This window comes from Podarcis tiliguerta (genome assembly GCF_965153285.1).
Source record: "Podarcis tiliguerta genome assembly, chromosome: 2".
NCBI lineage: Eukaryota > Metazoa > Chordata > Lepidosauria > Squamata > Lacertidae > Podarcis > Podarcis tiliguerta.
In genome coordinates, this window is record NC_139535.1 from 97,703,770 (window position 1) to 97,725,607 (window position 21,838).

Sequence of the window (21,838 nt, forward strand, 5' to 3'; positions counted from 1 at the left end):
GGGGGGGGGGAGATGAACTGAAATACACACCTTTCAAAAATTCACACTTCCCTAAATTTTCCAGGGCAGTTCTCTAGCAAGGCAATGCATGCAGAAATGTTTATACCAAGGTCAGATGTGCATAAATGTGTATAAAATAGTATACGTTAGAAAATAACATGCACAATTAAGCAAAGTTGCTTTGCAAAATTGCATATATTAAGAGCATCTTGCCCAAAAAGCTGCTGAATTTTCATGGGAGCTTTTTATAAAAAAAAAATCCACTCAAACTGATCTGGAAATGTGGAGAAATAAAGATTGGAGAAAAGAGATACTGAGGAAAAACCTGAAATTGGAAGAATCAGCCATCCCTACCGCCCTAAAGGGCAATTGGGTCTTCTGGGATAGAAGGTGAAGAAGTCAAAAGGAAAGATCTAATAAAGACGGGTAATATAGGAGAAGAGAAGATGATATAAAGCAGATGTACTCTAACGGAACTACCACTGCAGTGTAAAACGAAACAGGGAAAATCCTGCATTTGTAGACATGACATAAACTTGGATTTGAACCTTTCTTCCTTTTTTCCACTTGTGTTTTTTTTTTTTTTTGTAGGCACACTCATTCGAGTAACTAAAAATAGGTTCCTAATCACATTTCAGCACTGTCAGTACCCATTGCCGATGTCACCATCTGTTATTTGTTTTTTAACCCATTACATTGTAAGGCCTGTGCAGTCTGCTTTGTGTCGCACGCTTCCTCTAATCCCATGTCCTTTTGACTCACGCCCAATCCCACTTCGCACATGGCAACGCGAGGTACAAGAACAATGAATACAAAAGCCAAATGAGTATTCTTCTCTCCCTCTCTCGCTCCCCTGAATGTAGCAGAAAGCTATAAAGGGAAGAGATGGAACTCACAGTTGACCTCGCAAGTACTTTGAGATTGCTTCAGGATTTTGTCCAAATTGCTTAGGAAATAAGGTAGGAGGGATGCTTTTACAAGCTTGCAACCAGCCACTCTCCTGAACTGCTATGGTTAGGTGAGTGGCTTTTGTATAGATACATGTGACTAGGTGACTCTATCACCCTCAAATCTAATTTAAAGCGCTACTAATCAAAGATCCGGGACGCGGGTGGTGCTGTGGGTTAAACCACAGAGCCTAGGACTTGCTAATCAGAAGGTCAGCGGTTCGAATCCCAGCAACAGTGTGAGCTCCCATTGCTCAGTCCCTGCTCCTGCCAACCTAGCAGTTCGAAAGCACATCAAAGCGCAAGTAGATAAATAGGTACTGCTCCAGTGGGAAGGTATATGGCGTTTCCGTGCACTGCTCTCGTTCGCCAGAAGCAGCTTAGTCATGCTGGCCACATAACCCAGAAGCTGTACGCCGGCTCCCTTGGCCAATAAAGCGAGATGAGTGCCGCAACCCCAGAGTCGGCCACAACTGGACCTACCTTTACCTTTAACCAAAGATCCCAATGCAGGATTCAACTGAGAGGTGTGCCTAAAACTCTCTTTCTCCCTGGCAGCCTCAAGATCTTGCTTACATTTCTCCACAAGGACAAGCTCAGAGTACCTGAGCTTTCTGCCTTGGGATTCCAGGACTTTGCAGTTGCCTGGGGGGGGGGGCAACTTTTTAAGGTTTTTGGCATTAAATTTTGGCCACAACATTATTGATTACAGCATGTGAGTGGTTGCTTAGGCATTGGTTCCAGACTACCTGAACCTGCACGGTGGCAGGAACAGGACTGACACTGGGCACCACCATATGTCAGTAAGGGAAAGCATCCTGGGGGAGCGAGAACTCCTTCGATCTCACAGCTCACCCCAGATGCTCCCAGGGGATCTGGTGTGGCCCTAGTCCCTTGGCAGGGTTCGGACAAAAGCAAAGCGAGCCCCTGGATTCCTTTAACAGAATTCCCTAGCAGCAGCAATGGAGGGGCAGGCGCAGCCAACCATGTCCTCTCCCCAAAACACTAAACCAATGCCTAACCGCCAACCTTACAAAGTTGTGACGATTTGCTATATGGTAGGCAAAAACCAAGTGGCACCAGCCAATCAGTCAAATGGCAAAATTCCTACCAAGGCCCTGCTTCAAAACAGACGACCCCTAGACAGGCATAGCAAGGCCTTAAGAACAACCTTAAATATAGGGAGAGGAGGGCGGGTGATCCGCTGCACGTCGCAAGAAAGTGAAACTCTCCAGCGACGTGCAGCAGCTTAAGTAGCCCCTCAGCAGCCAATAGCCAACCCAACTGACGAAATTTCTGCCCCAGCAACAGAGGGGCAACCAATGGGATGTTGTGGTCGTCCAAACGGCCCCGCCCCACAATAGGGAGGCAGTTTCTGGTGATCTCACCGCAACACATGCCTTCCATGATGCAGGACCTGACTTATCAAAGCACACACAAAAATGCTACATTTTGGAGATGTGACAGAATGTATTTTCTGTCCTTATACCCAAACAAGACCCTGGATCAAGGTGGGAGCAGGATCTGATTTAAAGAGGAGGGCATGTAGCTAAGGAGAATGAACCCACCACCCATCCTCAGCTTACCTCCTTTACCCCCCTCCCCCTCTATTTTCTTCTATGCAGGCTCTCTGCTGACAGTGGATTAAGGCTTCAACTCTTGGAACAGCAAGAGAAGAAGTTTAGAGTGCTGCTGCAGATCTTTTATTGTGTGATCTGCTTTAAAAGCTGCTGCTTGCTTTTAACTGCCAGGCATTTTGCTTATTTGTTTGTTTTGCTTATAGCTTGCATGCTGTCACGTGTTCAGGTTGTACTGTACTTACTGTATTTTGTCAAATTTGTGTCAGATTATTATTTATCATCACCATTCTTTTAGAAAGATATATATGCAGCCTACTTCATAATATTATTCTAAGAATGAATGAGCTGGTTACATTCACAATGGACACAATAAAGCACAATGGACACTAGAAATCACTGCAGAACCAGCTAATGGCCTGTTTAAGAGGAACAAAATCAGCTTATCTTAACATCACATATTGGCTATGAAATGGCGTTTGTGCTGGGAAGAGTCCTCATGACTTTTATTTGTGTATTCCCCCCCCCAAGTGTGTAAGTTGAAAAGAATCTGAATTGCAATGAAAATGGAAAATTGTGTTGTTTTGATGACCAGCAAATATAGACATATTTCTACTACATTCTGAGTTCAGTGCATTTATCTGCTGCACTGTAATGAACACTCGGGGGAATGCTTTCATCAATTGAAACTCTAAATTATATTTCCATTTCCTAAGCCATTGGTAAAATTGAAGTTATATACAAAATTCCCCTTGGGGTGAATTTGGGAGTACTTTCTCAGGTAAAACATCCAAGGAATTTTGAACAAAACAAAGTTTCATTTAAAAAAATCTGCTACAGGCTCTGAATAAAAATTAAAGCAAATTTTGGGATTCTTCCTGAGGCAAAACATATGAGGATATTTTTTTTTAGGGAGCTCCTCTGAAACTGGTGACATTTTTCACAAAGTTTGGGTGTGACACACTTCGCCTCATAACATGCTGTGTCTAATTTGTCTCCCTCACTTTTATTCATTCTCTGATGGGTGATGTGGTCTGCAGTTTGAGCCTGCACCCCAAGGACATCAACTAGTCAACCAATTTAGGTGGTTTTGATGAGTGTTTTGGAATTAACCCATCAGCTAAATAGCCATTCAAGGTGTGAGGCACAAGTAGAGAGAGAGAACTTTCTATTAAGAGATCAGTTTTTCATGTTTGGTATTTACCCTCTTGGAGCTTCCAAGGGTTGTGGTTTTTTTCTGCTTTCTCCTTTAAAGTATCAATAACAATAATACATTCTGAGTAACTGAAGGAGGTAAAAGAGGCCTACAGAAATAAAGCACCAAAGCAATATGCTGACGAGAGCGATTATGCCTTCTGCTCTTCTACCTTGATGCTGCCTATTGTCATCCGTGGGGGAATGAGCTCTGTGTTCCCTTTTGTTTGTTTACTGTGGGAAAGCACTAGCCATGAATCAATGCAATTTCTTGATCTCCTGGGAAGCACAGAATGCCTTTGTTTCTATGTGCAGTCTTGTCCTTTATACCTGTGAACCAGCATAATTACCGAAGGTCATATCATGTTCAAACGGTACACGGTTTATGAAACCCAGGGACAAAAAAATACAGAAGAGAATGTTTTCTGCAGGTCTGTCTCATCTTGCACTACAATAGAATCAACTAACGGCAAAGAAGAAGAAATCTTTATAAAGCATACAAAGCAACAAAGGAACATAATCCTTGAGAGCTATGAACAGGCTAAAATGGGATGTTCAGACATGAATACTCGTCACTGTAATTTGATGAAGTATTCCGCCTTGTTTAACCGAACACGGGAACACAGGTCTAGTCTTATTTTTCATTATTCTAAAATTTATTCCCTGCTTGTTGAATGCCAATTGGCATTCCCAGAGCAGCTTAGAAAGAAGAAAATATACAATAAGCATGAAACGTATCTAAAGCAGCAGCAAAATCATAGTGCGGCAGGGAACAACCTCCAGCCCCAAAACAAACAAAATTTATTTCAGAGCTGCTTTGAGAAGTCCACTTAGTTTCTTGGTGTGGTGGCACTGTGTGCTGGTGATGCCATTCCTCTCCCAAACTGGCACAGTTTCTGGGTGTGGGGGCTTCCTGGTTGTTTAGGATTGAATAATAATACTAAGAATAAGAATAAGAATTTATTATTTATAGCCCACCCATCTGGCTGGGTTTCCTCAGCCACTCTGGGTGGCTTCTAACAAAGATTAAAAATACATTAAAATGTCACACATTAAAAACTTCCCTAAACAGGGATGCCCTCAGATGTCTTCTAAATGTCAGGTAGTTGTTTATCTCTTTGACATCTGATGGGAGGGCATTCCACAGGGCGGGCACCACTACCGAGAAGGCCCTCTGCCTGGTTCCCTGTAACTTGGCTTCTCGCAGTGAGGGAACTGCCAGAAGGCCCTCAGAGCTGGACCTCAGTGTCTGGGTTGAACAATGTGGGTGGAGACGTTCGTTCAGGTATACTGGGCTGAGGCCATTTAAAGGCTTTAGTCACTTGCCTCGCTGGCCAGGACCAATCATGGGTAGACTTGGAGGTGGGCTTTTCTTGGGGTGGACTCAATGGAACATGCAGGTTTCCCTTGGGTCCTAGGGGATTGAAACCTGCTAGCTCTGACCCTCAGTTCTGTGCTGGAGCTACCCCCTCCCCTTTTTTATAATGTCTTTCATGTTGCATTTTTGACCTTGTTATGGCCTTTGTGGGCCAGGCAGGGGTCATAAGTCATAGGTCCTAGTTCAGGGCCATAGTTCAGTGGGAACTAGATGGAACCTTGGTCTTGTCTGGGTTCTATGTTGCTTTGCAGTACTGTTTCTCCTAAGTGAACACAACTATTGAAGTTCTCCCAATCCCTGAGGCTTTCTGGTATTAGGGAAAGATTTCGTCACACAGTGCTTACCCTTCCCCACCCCACAGGATACTTCAGTCCCTGCACATGTACAAAACTTCAACATAAATTTATTGTTTCTGTGACTTTGTGTACCTATTTAGAAGCCAATCCCATCTAAATCTGCCTATTTACAAGTCAATCCTACACAAATCTCTGTGTATTTATAAAAGCTCAGGCAAGTCACATAATTTATTCAGGAGAGTTGCTAACAGCTTTGCAAGAAAGCTCAAATTGGCAGACTGAATGCCTCTACACAGCAGGTTGATTTTTATTATTTTTTAAAAAAAGAGTAAAATACGATATCTGTGGGTTTTGCATGCTGCAGAACTGCTATAAGGAAAGAGCATTGCTGCTTTGCATTATGTACTATTGCCACGAGAAAGTCCTCATTATTTGTGCCGTTTGTGATTAAGCCTTAATTCCAGTGAAATGGGTTACATAACAAGGCCTCACATTATTTGCTAAGCTACCCAGACACTGACCTTCTCACGTACTGTTTGGAAAGCGCACTTCACTCTGTCAGCAAATATCTTCGTGCCGCAATTGCTAATCATCATTTTGGCAAATATGTTCCGTTCTGGTACCTCTGTTGTGAAACAAACTGGGATCAGGAAGGGGTTTTATTCCCGGAAAAGGAACTAAGGTTTTTCCACTCATCCTATAGAACATTGCAGCCTGTCAGAAATAGGCACAGTTGGAGTTACCTGTTGTTGCTTCTTCTTCTTTTCCACACTGCTTTGGGATATCTTTAAATATATTAAGTAGCATAGAAATTAAATAATCAAAGCAATCAAACCAAATGTAAGATAAATAGATATATGTATAGACTGATAAATATGGTGTGTATTTCAGTAGTTAGAAATGAAATATTCATTCCCCCTCCACAATTATTCACTTTGTTTGTTTGTTTATTATTGTGATTATTGATATTCTTTTCTGCCCCAGCTACAAAAAATGTTTCGTGTTGTCTCTGGAGCAAATAGCAGTTTTGCATGCTGAGAGACAACTCCTTATTTGAAATCCATTCAAGGTACCGAGCCACATTCACCTTTGGAGTGGGGAAAATTCAGAGGGTGGGATACACACTTCGAAATACCCCCTTGAAATTAATACAGTATATATACAATATTTATTTGTAAGGTGCTTTGATACTCCTTGGGGTAGAATACGATGAATAAATGCAATAAATAGTACGGTTAATACTGTAGGTATTTGAAGGCTGGTTGGGATGCTTGAAACTCTCCACACGGATCAGAGATGCAGCCATGCAGAGAAAGCAACATCTGGCTCAGCCTCACTAAAGGCCACCATTTTACCATGCCACCACACTCATAGATGGCTACTTGGAACAGTGTGGGCTTCCTAGGAGGGATATCACTTCTTCCACTTGCTGGCACCCATGGGGATATGTTTTGTGTAGAGCAGGGGTAGCCACTGTGGTGCCCTTCAGATGTTGCTGGACCACAACTCCCATCATCCCTGACTTTTGACCATTGGCTGCTCCAAGTACAGAGGGTTTTAGAGTATTTAATTCTAAAGTGGGTTTAAGAATATGTTCTAAGGCAATACAACAACAACAACAACAACAAACTGCTTCCATCTCTCTCTCCTCCTCCCATCTCAAAATATCCCATTTATGAAACACCACTGTTTGCTTTGCCTTTGATTCTGGACTACCAGCTATTAATACTCTCCAGCACTAACTTACCCAGCCTAGTGGCAGCCCCCTCTTCTGTGGAAATAATTATCTCCAGCTGAAATATTGTGACAGACGAACAGAAAATTCTGTCTTGCCCCTGCTTAATAGCATTACCCAATCCTCCTCATTTTAGGTTTATTGAGAAGTTTATTTTTATTTTTTTATGCCTCTGCACAATTACAAAAAGAATCTGCTAGTGCCTAATGGGACTTAATCTCTCCGACCAAACAAGGGAGCAATAAATTCCCCCAAATTGGATTTATCCATGAGAAATAATGAAGGAAAGGCACATGGGTAGCCCCAGCTATATGATCAGAAGACTTTAGCTTTCCCTGCCGCTGAATATATGACATAACAAAGAAGGATATATATGCTCCTTTTTTCTCTCCTCGAAGATAACTGACTGGAGTCCAGAAAGCAAGATTTTTGCCACAAGGATTTATTAATCCAGGCAAGTTTAAACATAGCACTGTAGATTACATGGGAGGATGCCCTGCTCCAGCGCTTAAAAGATAAGAGGGGAGTGCAAAGTGCCTTTTTTTTACTCCTTTCCAGGAAGAGAAGTGAACGGAGATTCAGTAATTTGGAGGAAGGCTAAGGATGCTTCCAGACTCTTGCATTTTTCGAGTGGGATTCAAACACATGCCAGCAAATTCAGGCCGTGCAATTAAAGCTGATTGGGAGATCTTGCACAATCTTTTTGCTTCTCCAAAAGATCTGATTTTATTATTATTATTATTATTACAATTAGGAAAGTGATGCCTCAAGTGCTAGGCAGTGCTACTCACGCCTATGTCCAGGAAGACATGCGGGCATCTGAATGCAAGTTTTGACATTAAGCAGAGGTCTGCATTGCTACTAAATAACTGTTGGTAGTACATAAGAAGGAAATATCTGTGTATTACCCAGCACCAGGCCCCCTCCCTACTTGGCTCTGTTTTGTTTTGTTTTGTTTTTAAACCTAGGTTGGCACAAATATTTTCCTTTCTAGACCTTATCCAAGCTGGCGCAGGGAAGAGGGAGCCATAAAGCAATATCAGTGTCGCTAGGGGATGTGTATTATTAACAGACAAGAAACAGCTTCGGAAAGGAAATATTCTGTTCCACTTAAAGTTTGATACGCCATCTTCTCATTTTGGGGTATTCGTTTTTTATGCTGTACAATGGTATAAATCATTTTTAATAAATGCATAATCAAATAATTCTGTAGCATAGGAGTAGCAGCATCTGGAAAACTGCTAGCACAAAGCAAATGCCATTTAAATCCAGAATTGAGCTCTTGCACTAAAAAAAATAAAAAAAAAATAGTTTGCAGGACTCTGCCCTGGTGAGTTGAGATTAAGCCCTGTGTCTGACCTGACCTGCCTCTTGACTGTAAAGTCCCCGCCCCCTGTTAATCTGTGGATTCTGGAAGTGTCCCATCATGCTGATGCTGTAAATCAGGAGTGAGGAATCTGTAGCCCTCCAGAGCTTGTAGGACTACAACTTCCATCATCCCTGGCCAAGCTGGCTGGGACTGATGGGAGCTGGAGTTCAACAGCCCCTGAAGAGCCTTAGGTTCCCTGCCTATTTCTGGAGAGCTACGCCCTTTAAAATACCCTACAAAATTTCCTTGATAAAAATAAAGGTAAAGGTAAAGGGACCCCTGACCATTAGGTCCAGTCGTGACCGACTCTGGGGTTGCGGCGCTCATCTCACTGTACTGGCCGAGGGAGTTGGCGTACAGCTTCCAGGTCATGTGGCCAGCATGACTAAGCCGCTTCTGGCGAACCAGAGCAGCACACGGAGACGCCATTTACCTTCCCGCCGGGAAGGTATCTACTTGCACTTTGACGTGCTTTCGAACTCCTAGGTGGGCAGGAGCAGGGACTGAGCAACGGGAGCTCACCCAGTTGCGGGGATTCGAACCGCCGACCTTCTGATCGGCAAGTCCTAGGCTCTGTGGTTTAACCCACAGCACCAGCCGCGTCCCGCATTGATAGGGACGTTCTATTCCATCATCACCATCATTTTATTATTTATACCTCATACATCAGACTGGGTTGACCCAGCAACTCTGGGCAGCTTCCAACATATATAAAAACCATAATAAAACAGCAAACTTAAAAAAACTTCCCAATGCAGGGTTGCATTCAGATGTCATCTAAAGGTACATAGTTACATCTCTTCTTGTCTCAGGGATTGCATAACTCCCTACCCTCCAGCATTTCTCTGATTAAATAGGGACATCCTACCATACCCTTCAGGGATGTGGGTGGTGCTGTGGGTTAAACCACAGAGCCTCTTGGGCTTGCCGATCAGAAGGTTGGCGGTTCAAATCCCCGCAACAGGGTGAGCTCCTGTTGCTTGGTGCCTGCTCCTGCCAACCTAGCAATTCGAAAGCACGTCAAAGTGCAAGTAGATAAATAGGTACCACTCTGGCGGGAAGGTAAACGGCGTTTCCGTGTGCTGCTCTGGTTCACCAGAAGCAGCTTAGTCATGCTGACCACATGACCCGGAAGCTGTACGCCGGCTCCCTTGGCCAATAAAGTGAGATGAGCGCCGCAACCCCAGAGTCGGTCACGACTCGACCTAATGGTCAGGGTTCCCTTTACCTTTACCTTTACCATACCCTTCAACATTTCTCTGATGAAAATAGGGATGCCCTAAAGAAAAGCAGGACATTCCAGGGTCACATCAGAAAAACTGGGATGGCTTCTGTGAATCCAGGATGGTCCCTAGAAAATAGGGACACTTGGAGGATCTGCTTTTAGCCTTATTCTGACACTTCTTGCTGAATATTTTAAGGTTTAATTTTTAAAAAATCAAAACGATTTCTTTCACATGATCTCATTCCTCTCCCACACAACGCCTCGTCATTTAAAAATATGTATCTCCCCCACCACCTACCATGCTATCAGCAAATCATGTGCTACCCAAGAGAGGTACTGTTACATAATTACACACAACACACACACAAGAGGGAGGGAGGGAAGGAGGAAGAGAGAGACTGACTATTGTGGTGTTATAATTAAAGCCACAGATGTTGTGGTATTATGGCAAACCCCACACAGATTCTGCCCGCCCCGACTTTATTTACAGCATTGCCAATCTGTAACCCTGCCGCATTGCCAGTGCTTCCAGCGCCCAGGCAAACATCGTGTCATCATTAAGCATTTAGAGCAAACCAGCAACGATTAAAGATTTATAAATCTTATTGGGTTACGCGGCAAGGCACAAGAACAAGAATAAACCCCGAAGTCAACTTTTATTTTTGTTCCAGAACAACGGCGACACAGAGACATCCTTTATGAGCAGAGGGTGCGTGTAGAGCCTCTGGTTGCTTAATTTGGATTTATAATGAAAAAACATTTTGTCTGGGGACATAGGATTTCTAGGAATGATGACTTACCAGCAAACTTCCTTTTATTTTGTTTTTGGTTCTGCTCTGGCTCTCCTTTATATTTAAAACAAAGGTCTGTTGGCTGTGTGTGAGGTATCTAGTGATATGAAAGTTTTGCCTCTGGTATCAGTGATATCAGAATTTACCTAAAATAGTAAATTCCTAGCAATGGCTGTGTGGGTCTTAACTTTATCATTTACTATAAGAAGAAAGCTAAAGACGTATATTGTTGCCCTAAGTACCGATTACAAAGAAAGCTTGTTTTCCACACGTGCCCAATCCTGGCAATATTTTACTTCAAATAAACCTTTGCCCTTGATTGAGGCTGCTTCTTGTAAACCTAGTGTGAATTTTCCAAGGAAGCATGATAAAAAAAAAGAATATTGATGCAGACATGGTGACTGAGGGATAAGGGATATGAAAATCAACACTGCGGGGATGGAAAATTATGTGGAGAGGGTTGATAGTGCCATGCTACTTGTGAAGCCATTGCAAAGTACACAAATGTACTCTATTAAATGTTTTCACTTAGTACAGGAAATTACCGCTCAGCTAATGAGTACAACCACATATAAAACCAAGTCCCAAGGTCACCTGTTCCTCAAATCAAAGTCCCTGTTCACTTATTTCCAGCTCTGTTAAGATCCAGTGTGTGTTTTGACTTTCCTGGTCTTAGGAAAGACTCCCAGGTGGATTTGTTTCCTGGGCAATTGCTGAAGATTATGGGATGTGTTCTAGAGTGCACAGCTGAAATGGGCCTGTTGAACCCCATTGTCACAAGGGATGGGATTCACAACCATGTATGTACTCATTTGTTTGTTTTTTCTCACAGTGACACAGGATAAGCTCAGTTCATTTTCGTCCACAGCTCGTAAAACTGCTTGTCAGCTCAGCCTGCTCTCACGTTTGTAAAAATGATATACAGTGGTACCTCGGGTTAAGTACTTAATTCGTTCTGGAGGTCCGTACTTAACCTGAAACTGTTCTTAACCGGAAGCACCACTTTAGCTCATGGGGCCTCCTGCTGCTGCTGGAGCACGATTTCTGTTCTCATCCTGAAGCAAAGTTCTTAACCTGAGGTACTATTTCTGGGTTAGTGGAGTCTGTAACCTGAAGCGTATGTAACCTGAAGCATATGAAACCTGAGGTACCACTGTAGCTGACTTTGATTCTGCAGGCTGTGTTGCGAGAACTCCTTGCGCAACAGATTTCTTCACCTGCAGTTCTGCTGCTGTTCACCATTGCCCATGGTCATCATGTAACAATTTGCATATCCCCAGAGGCATTATAATTTATCTTGCTGTGTCTTTGTGCAATACAAACAAAGCAACAGTCTCGTCTCTTTTAAATTGCACCTGCAATTTCTTCTTCTTCTTAATTTGGTCTTCATGCCAGCAACAAAATGGTAAATAGAATTGGAGAGCAGAGGTAGCTTACTTACTGCTGAGTAGGCGTGTGAGGAATGGATTTATGGCTAACCCAGTAATGTAAATAAATGGTATTATTTTTATTATCAGCTGTTGGAATGTCAATGCCATCGCGGTGAACTGCATGTGTTCGTGTACAACTTTTACAAAAAGAAAAAGAAAAAAGACCCTGAGTTGCCCTTCTCCTCCCCCATCCCACAGATAATGGTAGGAAACTGGATTAAAAACATACCAATGAATGTGAACGGCTACTGTTATTGCCTCAATTAAACAGAGTTAAAGGGAACACACATCAGCAGCACAGCAGATCTGACACTGAAATGGTTTGCCCAATTATAATAGCCTGGATCAATAAGTTGTTTGTCAGTATCAATATTACTTTTCATATTAATCCCAATAGAATTTCATGTAAATCCACTCATACAAGGTGATAGCCAATGTCAGTCATGCTCAGGGAGGACTTACTGAAATCAACAGATTTAAGTAATGTTATGAGTTTGTGGATAGGGACGCGGGTGGTGCTGTGGGTTAAAGCCTCAGTGCCTAGGGCTTGCCGATCGAAAGGTCGGCGGTTCGAATCCCCGCGGTGGGGTGCGCTCCCGCTGTTCGGTCCCAGCGCCTGCCAACCTAGCAGTTCGAAAGCACCCCTGGGTGCAAGTAGATAAATAGGGACCGCTTACTAGCGGGAAGGTAAACGGCGTTTCCGTGTGCGGCTCTGGCTCACCAGAGCAGCGATGTCACGCTGGCCACGTGACCCGGAAGTGTCTTCGGACAGCGCTGGCCCTTGGCCTCTTTGAGTGAGATGGGCGCACAACCCTAGAGTCTGTCAAGACTGGCCCGTACGGGCAGGGGTACCTTTACTTTACTTTACTATGAGTTTGTGGTGTTAAGCTGGGTACCAGTCCCCTCTAATCAATGGATCCAGTGAGTGTTAGAATTTAACCAAGAATTTAACCAACTTCTAATTCCTGGAATAGGCAGGCTAGCCTTTTTGGTGAGGCAATAGTGATGAGCCATTAAAAGGGATTAAGGGGCTCAGTGCAAGATGGCAAAGGGGTGAGGTCCCCTTACTCAACAGAAAAAGGCAGAGTTTGAAGTTGAAAGTGGGGGTGGTGTGAAGCAGCAAGTTGGAGAGTCAGAACAACATTTGAGAGCATTGTTTGATTTCTGTTTGAATCCAAGGCTGCAGCTACGGGAGAAACAAGACCCTTCTGGGATGTTAATGCTGTGAGCCCCTCCATTGCAAGTTCAGATTGTATATATGGGTAAATAAACCTTATATCATAAAGACACCACAGTCTCCGCTGTGCCTCATTTCCAAAAGGAAATCTGAACCCTTGCTAAGCGCTTGGAATCCCTGGAATCTCGCATCGCTTGGAGATTGGGGTGATATGCAACAAGAATTTAACTCCATTGATTTTTATGGGCCTAACACTGAGTGTGACTTAGTTGGATATCACCCATTGTTTAATTAGGTTAGGATAAGTTCCAAGATTGGTGCCATTTATCCCTTCACATAGCGTTTTGCCGCTGCTCATTTTGTGCAACCATACGCTTAAGTTATTTCCCTGCATCTCTATTATTAACATATCTATATCCCCCCAAAACCTTCCTGCCTCCGCCTTTTCTTTTCCAAATGTAGTATTTTAATTTTTGTGTGCCTGCTTCTTGAAACTTTCCTTCTGATTAAATAGCAAATGAATAATTCCAAAGTAATTAACATGGATGTTATTGGATGTACACTGATGATTACATTATAGGACTGGTTATCAAAGGATTACAGCTAAGAGGTTTAATATTCTCCAGCTGATCCCGTGGCAAATTAATCTGGCCTGACCTCTAATGTTCTTTGTTATGTCACCAAAGTATCATTTCAGCTGCATCATCCCTTACTCATTTAAATAATAGTAATGATAAAATGAACGTACTCTGAAACTCCAGAATGCTATTTTTAGAGGAAGATGTCACTTTGTGTGTTTGTTCTGACTACTGAAAATGCGTGAAATTCTAACAAATCCACTGTTACAAACCCTGGCATTCACGGCAACTGACTCACTATTACAGAAGAGACAAGAGTAGTTCAGAACGCCACTGAGGCCATAATGTTCTTCATGAAGCTCAACAACATAAGGGCAATACATGATGTGGTCCTGTTGCATTATATAGATATGATTCACTTGAAGGAAAGAAAGAGTAGGAATGTTTGGGTATAAGAACATTTTGTGGGTCTCCGCTTCATGAGCACATGGGCGTTTTCCACAGTAATGGGCAAAATCAAGACACACGGGTTATGTATTTGCATGTTCAGACCCAGAAACCTCCCCTCTAAATAAATTCACACTTGACTCAAATTTTGGTTTTGGTTTTTGGCAGAATTTAGGCCACAACTTTATTGATTACAGAAAGTGACTGGTTGCATAGGCTCTGGTTCGACTAGCTCCCTGCCATGCAAGTAGCCCTGACCCAGGGTTCCAGCATAGGTCAGCCAGGGGTGAACACCTGGATAAGCGGAAAGCCGGGAACGGGCTAACTCCGCCACCCAAATGTCCCCCTGGACTCAGGCACGGGCACAAGCCCCTCTCAGGGGTTGACCAAACCATTGAGTCCCTGGATTCCTTTAATGAAATACCCTTCACATAGGGATGGTGAGAGCTTTCTCCCATCCCTATCACCTGAACCAGAGCCTACCCACAACCTTACACATTGTGACGATTTGCTATGTGGCAGGGGAAACCCAAATGGCAACAGCCAATTAGCCAAGTGGGGAAAATTCCTGCTGTGGCCCTGTCCCAACGACACATGACAGCATAGCAAGGTCAAGCACAAAGCCCTAAAAGTAGGGAGAGGTGGGTGGGTGTTCTGAATGCATGCACCAAAAAAGGAAGCTCTGGGTCACGTGAATAGGTATATATAGGTCCCTTGATCCATTTAGCCTGCATCCCATTGGCCAGATTGCAACCAGCTTTGAGGCACCTACCAGTCAGGTGCTGTGGCTATCCAAACGTACCCACCCACAACACAGGGTGTCAGTTTTCCAGGTCTCACCACAATACATGCCCTCTTTAAGGGAGGACCCGATTTTTCACCATGTAATTTGGCCTAAAAAGGTGCACATTAAATACAGGATATCCCATTATAATTGCTATAGCAATTATATGAGAGGATTCGGCAAGAATACCTTTCAGGTCTCTTACAACTCTATTATTATCTGCAGTTGCTCCCAGTCTGTGGAATGCTCTCCCCAGGGAAGTTTGCTTGACACCTGCATTATACATCTTTAGGCACAGGGCAAAAATGTTCCTTTTTAACCAGGCCTTTGGTTGATCTGATTTACATCCTATGCCCTTTTAAAATGTGGGGGGTTTTTTTGGGGGGGGACTATTGGGTTGCTGTTTTTATTTTTATTAGGTATTTTGTGGTTTTATATCTTGATTTTATTCTGTGAACCGCCCTGAGACCCTCAGGTACATGGGGGTATATAAATTCAATAATAATAATGATAATGATAATAATGATAATAATATTCTCTGGGTATCATTGTCTGGTGAAGCATTAAGATCAAGTAATGGAAGCTGGTTAGATTTGCCATGGCCTAATGATTATTGCTTTCTTGCAATATAGAGGTGAGCTGTTTCATTGGTGCCATGACCGTTGTGGAATGATCTCCCTGCTGAAATATGAGAGACCCCATCAGTAACGGCACATTAATAGTTAAATCAGTATAAAATAACCCTACAGTTAGATGCTTAGAGGCTTACCAATGGACTTGGAAGTCCCACTCTTTTCATTCAATCTCATCAGGAGATAAAGCTGTCTGTCTGCTCTTTAGTTAGTGATCTCTAAGGAGCAGACAGAGTCCTTTATCTTTTTGCACGAAGCACCACTGGTGCTAAGATTGGAGATATAGCCTGCCTATTCTTTAAGATAATGGGACGCGGGTGGAGCTGTGGTCTAAACCACAGAACCTAGGGCTTGCTGATCAGAAGGCTGGTGGTTCGAATCCCCACAATGGGGTGAGCCCCTGTTGTTCGGTCCCAGCTCCTGCCCACCTAGCAGTTTGAAAGCATGCCATGTGCAAATAGATAAATAGGTACTGCTCCAGCGGTAAGGTAAACGGCGTTTCCATGCACTACTCTGGTTCGCCAGAAGTGGCTTAGTCATGCTGGCCAGAAGAGGAGGAGGAAGAGGAGTTTGGATTTGATATCCTGCTTTATCACTAGGCTAAGGAGTCTCAAAGCGGCTAACATTCTCCTTTCCCTTCCTCCCCCACAAAAAACACTCTGTAAGATGAGTGGGGCTGAGAGACTTCAAAGAAGTGTGACTAGCCCAAGGTCACCCAGCAGCTCATGTGGAGGAGCGGAGACACGAACCCGGTTCCCCAGATTACAAGTCCACCGCTCTTAACCACTACACCACAATCACAGACCTTCCAAATGTCCCTATTTTCCAGGGACAATCCCGGATTTACAGAAGCTGTCCCAGTTTCTAATTTGATCCTGGAATGTCCCGCTTTTCCTTAGGATGTCCCTGTTTTCAGCAAACAAACAATGGAGGATATGAAGTTAAGCGACCCCTGAGCCAAGGAGATAAGTACCTATACAACCTTTAGAAGACATCTGAAGGTAGCCCTGTATAGAGAAGATTTTCAATGTTTACTGTTTTATTATGTTTTTATATATGTTGAAAGCTGCCTATAGTAGCTGAAACAATCTAGTAAGATTATTATTATTATTATGGAATAGAATGACCCTATTTTCATCATAGAAATGTTGGAGAGTATATAACCGTGCATCCTAGCATTGGCTGTGTGAAGATTGATCCCCCAAGACTCCTGCTGGCAACTCAATATCAGTCTGGCTGTACCATCAGAAACTCCAAAATAAAAGCTGTGTACATGTACATCTCCAAGGTTGTCATCTCCTCTTGCTTGAGAACAAGTGGCCATGAGATGAGATCAGTCTCATGACTAGGTTATATAAATGTGAAATATAAGCAACATGTGATCTTGAATGCCGGCTCCACTGGAATTCATGTAAAGCATCTCACACTTCACTCACCAGAAGCAGAATGTTGATGCTGCACAGACATGAGAAATATTGTTAACAAGTGAAAGCCCATAGACTCGGCTAAGGAAAATAGCTCCATTCAAAGAGCACAATGTGCTCAGAACAGAATTCTGCATTTGGCCAATTGTAATAGCATTTAGATACATACTCAAAGCCAATAAGGGGCACTGAGCCAGTACCTAGCTATGGAATCCTCCATCCTTAGCACTCTTTTGAGACATATTTTAAAGCAGTCATCTGTATTATATTTACTTATCATTTATTATTTCAACACTTGCCCTGTCTTTGTGCACAAAACACCCATTGCAATCAAGAACAATAAAACATGAAATTGCAATATAATTTTAAAACATTAAAAAAGAGAGAACATTGGATATTTGTGCATCTGAGAAATCCATCTGAGGTGATACATCTGAAGACCAAATTACAATCTAGCAATAGCAGGAATAGGAAAGGATTACATCACAGAAAACTTTCCTGAATTTTATGCTAACTCATGGTTGCGCAGCCAAACGCTAGGAAAGAGGATGTGGGGACTTTTTACCTGCAGATACAAGAATGTTGCTTGGTCAGTACTATAGAAAAGGAATTAAAGTGCAACAAGGGGAATTACCAAAAACTCTACACCGCATAATTAAAGTATAATATTCAAATAAGTGAAAGGGATTGAATTGCTTTTTGTTGCAGTGTTGGGATTTTTGCAGAACTGGGGGGGAAAGGCAGTGAAAGGAAAAGGCTAATGGAACTCATGGAACATAATCCTAATCCTGCTAAAAACAGTGAAACTTGATATTTATGGGACTTTCTGTCAAATTGTACCCATAGAAGCTAATAGGGCTATAGCAGTTAGGGGGAGAGTGACAACTGAAATTTCAATGTTTCAGACCTTTTGCAATACCTGCCTACAAAATATGACATTTCAGTGCAAGTTTGAAAACTAGACGTTTCCTCATTTTCGGTGGGGGGGGGGGAGAGGGACTTTCTATGGCACAAAGTTAAGGTGGTCACATATTTGCAGATCTGTTGGATAGCAAAAGAAAGGGGGGAAAGGTAAAGGACCCCTGACAGTTAAGTCCAGTCGCAAACGACTCTGGGGTTGCAGTGCTCATTTCGCTTTACAGGCCGAGGGAGCCAGCATTTGTCCGCAGACAGTTTTTTCCGGGTCGTGTGGCCAGCCTGACTAAACCGCTTCTGGCGAAACCAGAGCAGCACACAGAAACGCCGTTTACCTTCCCGCTGGAGTAGTACCTATTTATCTACTTGCACTTTGACGTGCTTTTGAACTGTTAGGTTAGCAGGAGCTGGGACCGAGCAATGGGAGCTCACCCCGTCGCGGGGATTCGAACCACCGACCTTCCGATTGGCAAGCCCAAGGCTCAGTGGTTTACACCACAGCGCCACCAGCGTCCCTCTAGCAAAAGAAAAACATTGAGTTTAACAGTTTCCTTGTCCGGTTCCATCTTCCCACCTTAAACTGCCACTACAATCTGATTATAAACTAGCAATTTGTGGTTGGCATTTGAAGGGAGAGAGCAAAAGAGTCACACTTGTTACATAAGGTGGAATGAAACACGGTAGGTGGGTATGTGATGCTCAGGGACAAACAGGATGTGGGGCTGCTCCTCAAGGACCTCCACAAACTAAGCCACCTTATGTCCTCTCCCCATTCGCTTTTCTCAGACGCCCATAGCTGATACTTCCCAGTTCTGGAACAAGGCACCAGTTATGCCCCTGCACCAAAGAGGTAGGCCTTGGAGATTATTCCCAGATGCTTTAGCACTTGAGTGACAGATTATAAGACTGGGCTATAAATATAATGCTTAATACGTAAGCTTGGGTGGCTTGCTGATAACTCTTTGGGAAAGTCTCATTAGAGTAAATGCTGGCTCCATTTATGTAAGTATTTTTAAGAAGCAAACAAGCAGCCTGCTGTTTTACGAGTCAATTGATTCCATTAAAGTTTTATTCCCATTATAACTTCATCCGCCTGAAGCTGCTGAACAGCAAGACAGGAATATGAGTTGCTTTATTAATGACAGTAGTTGCAATCATTGCTAATATTTGCACTTATATACTGTTGTGTGCTTTCGGGAGGCTATAAAAATATTGCCCAATTCAATGCAACGTAGTGCCAGGATTATGCCACATTAAAATTGATTTTATTTTAATTTTTCATTGTTCCCTATTCATGTTTTTTATCAGCTAACTTCATCCTTTACTTCTCTCATCGCTCCTCCCTCTGCTGTCTATCACACAGTCAAAATTATATTATAAACTCCTTGAATATTCAAACTAGTACTGTGCCAAAATTACTGCTGTGTTTGTGCGTGTGTGTGCATTCTCCCATCAGTTAAGCAGAAAAGAAACTGCATTTGAAAATTATTAAAAGGGAGAGGAAATCTCAGTGAAATTCTCAGGTGGGCTACAGGGTTTTGGTTGTGTTCGTCTTATTTTTGGAGTGTTTATGAGCAGTGGCATAGCGTGGGGGGTGCAGGGGGGGCCGGCCGCACCGGGCGCAACATCTGGGGGGGGGGAGCGCTCGCACTCGCAGCTCTCTGCCCCTACCTGGCTCACTCATTCTCTCTCACTGCAGTGCTGGCTGTGCGAATCCGATCCGAGCTGCCGGGTCGCCACCCACTGTGGAGGGGAGGGTGCCAGGCGTGCGGTCCGGAGAGAGAGCGAGGGACTATCTGGGGGAGGGACAGTGCAGCAGGGGGGGGGCGCAAATTACTTGCCTTGCCCCAGGTGCTGACAACCCACGTAACACCACTGTTTATGAGTGTCTTTTCTTTCATTCTAGAAACCATCATGGAACTATGTCATAAGGAAACTCCTCCCATGGGTCTTTTTTTTTCAGAATTGGAGGTGCAGCTGACCAGGAGGCAAGCAATGCTTAATGGGCAGAAAAATCAGAAGACATATTGCAGCACTGAACGAATTAAAAGAATGACATCTGCACCTGACTCTTTTGCATTGACTTTGAAGTAACGGATTTTGCATGCATGACCCACAAGGAAGAGAATTAGTGAGAATACAGAGGCTCTCTCTCTCTTTTGCAACCTTGCAGATACAGTGGTACCTTGGTTTATGAACTTAATCCATTCTGGAAGTCCATTTTTAAACCAAGGTGTGCTTTCCCATAGCAGCGGGGGGACTCAATTTACAAATGGAACACACTCAACAGGAAGCAGAACATGTTCTGCTTCCAAGGCAAAGTTCACAAACCAAAACATCTGCTTCCGGGTTTGCAGCGTTCTTAATCCAAGTTGTTCATAAACTAAGCTGTTCTCAAACCAAGGTACTACTGTACAAAGAAAGAACAGAAGAGGTTGAATCCAGGGTGGTGTGCATTTTATTAATACCATTCACACACAAAACTGGAAGACCTTTTCCGACATGCCTGGCACGGCTGCTGCAGTTTGATAAGGCAATTATAAGTGGCTACAAAGTTAAATTTGGAATTGTGATTTCATATTATTATCAGTGTCGTGGTGGCAGCTACTCCTTTCAACTGAGATTTCAGGTTTCTGACACCCTAGAGCAAATCACCGTATTCTCAAATGCACTTAAAAAAACTATTGGCATGCTAGGGTTGACCCTGATGTTTGTTTCCTAGGGAGTTTGCCAGTCCTTGCCATTTACCTATCTTAACAGTTATAAAACAAAGCATACAGAGAGATGGCCAGAAGGCAGAGGAGGCTAGAGATGTATTGTGCCTATTATTGCAGTGAATGAATAAATTCCAGGTGTTTGATGATATGGAAGCAGTGGTCTTACCTAGACAGATGATTTATAAGGCACAGGGGGGCAGGCAAATGACAGCAATGTCGTCCTAGTTACACGCTGAAGTTGCTGATTTGGTAAATATGAAAGTTAAAGACACTCCTGCCCCAGTTTCAAGGGAATCCTACATTTCTTAGACGTTTTGGGCACTTTGGAAAATATTAACTTCTTAGGTCTTGCTCCTCCAAATACAAGGCGCAGGTGGAAAAGTTAATTAAGAATAACAAAGTCCACCTTTGCCAGAAGTGATGACAGATCTGTTTCTTTAGCTGGTTTAGTACATGTTTTCTTTGGGTAACAAGAGCCGTTGAACAGATTTGTGTTACAAGAGTAACTTTCCTTTATAATTAATTAATTGATGACTTAGTTAATCCATTCTGTGCGATACAGTCACTTTGACAGCATGCATTACAATCCCTTTGTCAGGTTGTTAGTGACCGACCACTGACTAAATGCGTGGCTCGGGTTTTGTTTTGTTTTCTGCTTGAGAAAATAGGCCACAGTAAGGAACCCAAAAGTGCAAAGGAAATAAAATGTTTTGCTTTCTTTATGCAATCTTTAAATTCTTCCATCGCCAGAGGTCTTCCTGCAAATCAGCTGTGTCTTTATTAAAGCGCAAAATAAAAGTGGGACAAAGTCATTACCAAATGTATTTGGAGTAAACTCAGGGCCCATGGGATAAGAGGACAGGACCTCTTGTGGACTGGTATCTGAATAAAGAACAGGAAGCAGGGGTCAGGGTTACGTGGACAGGGAAGTAAGCACCAGGGATCCCCAAGGATCTGCATTAGCATTAGAGCACAAAGAAAGTGAGCAGTTAGGTAGCCATGCTTTTTGGGTTGATAAAAACCCAAGCAGATAGCAGAGAGCTCCAAAAGGATTTGAGGGTGTGGGTGGAAAACAACCTGGCAAATGAGGTCCGCTGCAAATGTAAAGTGGAGAGTATTAGGGCAAACCCTCCTGACTTCCAGCCTTAGGAATTATAGGGTGTTTTCTAGTAATGTCAAATCGAAAAAGAGATTTTGGGAGTAGCCATGGATGGCCGTGGCA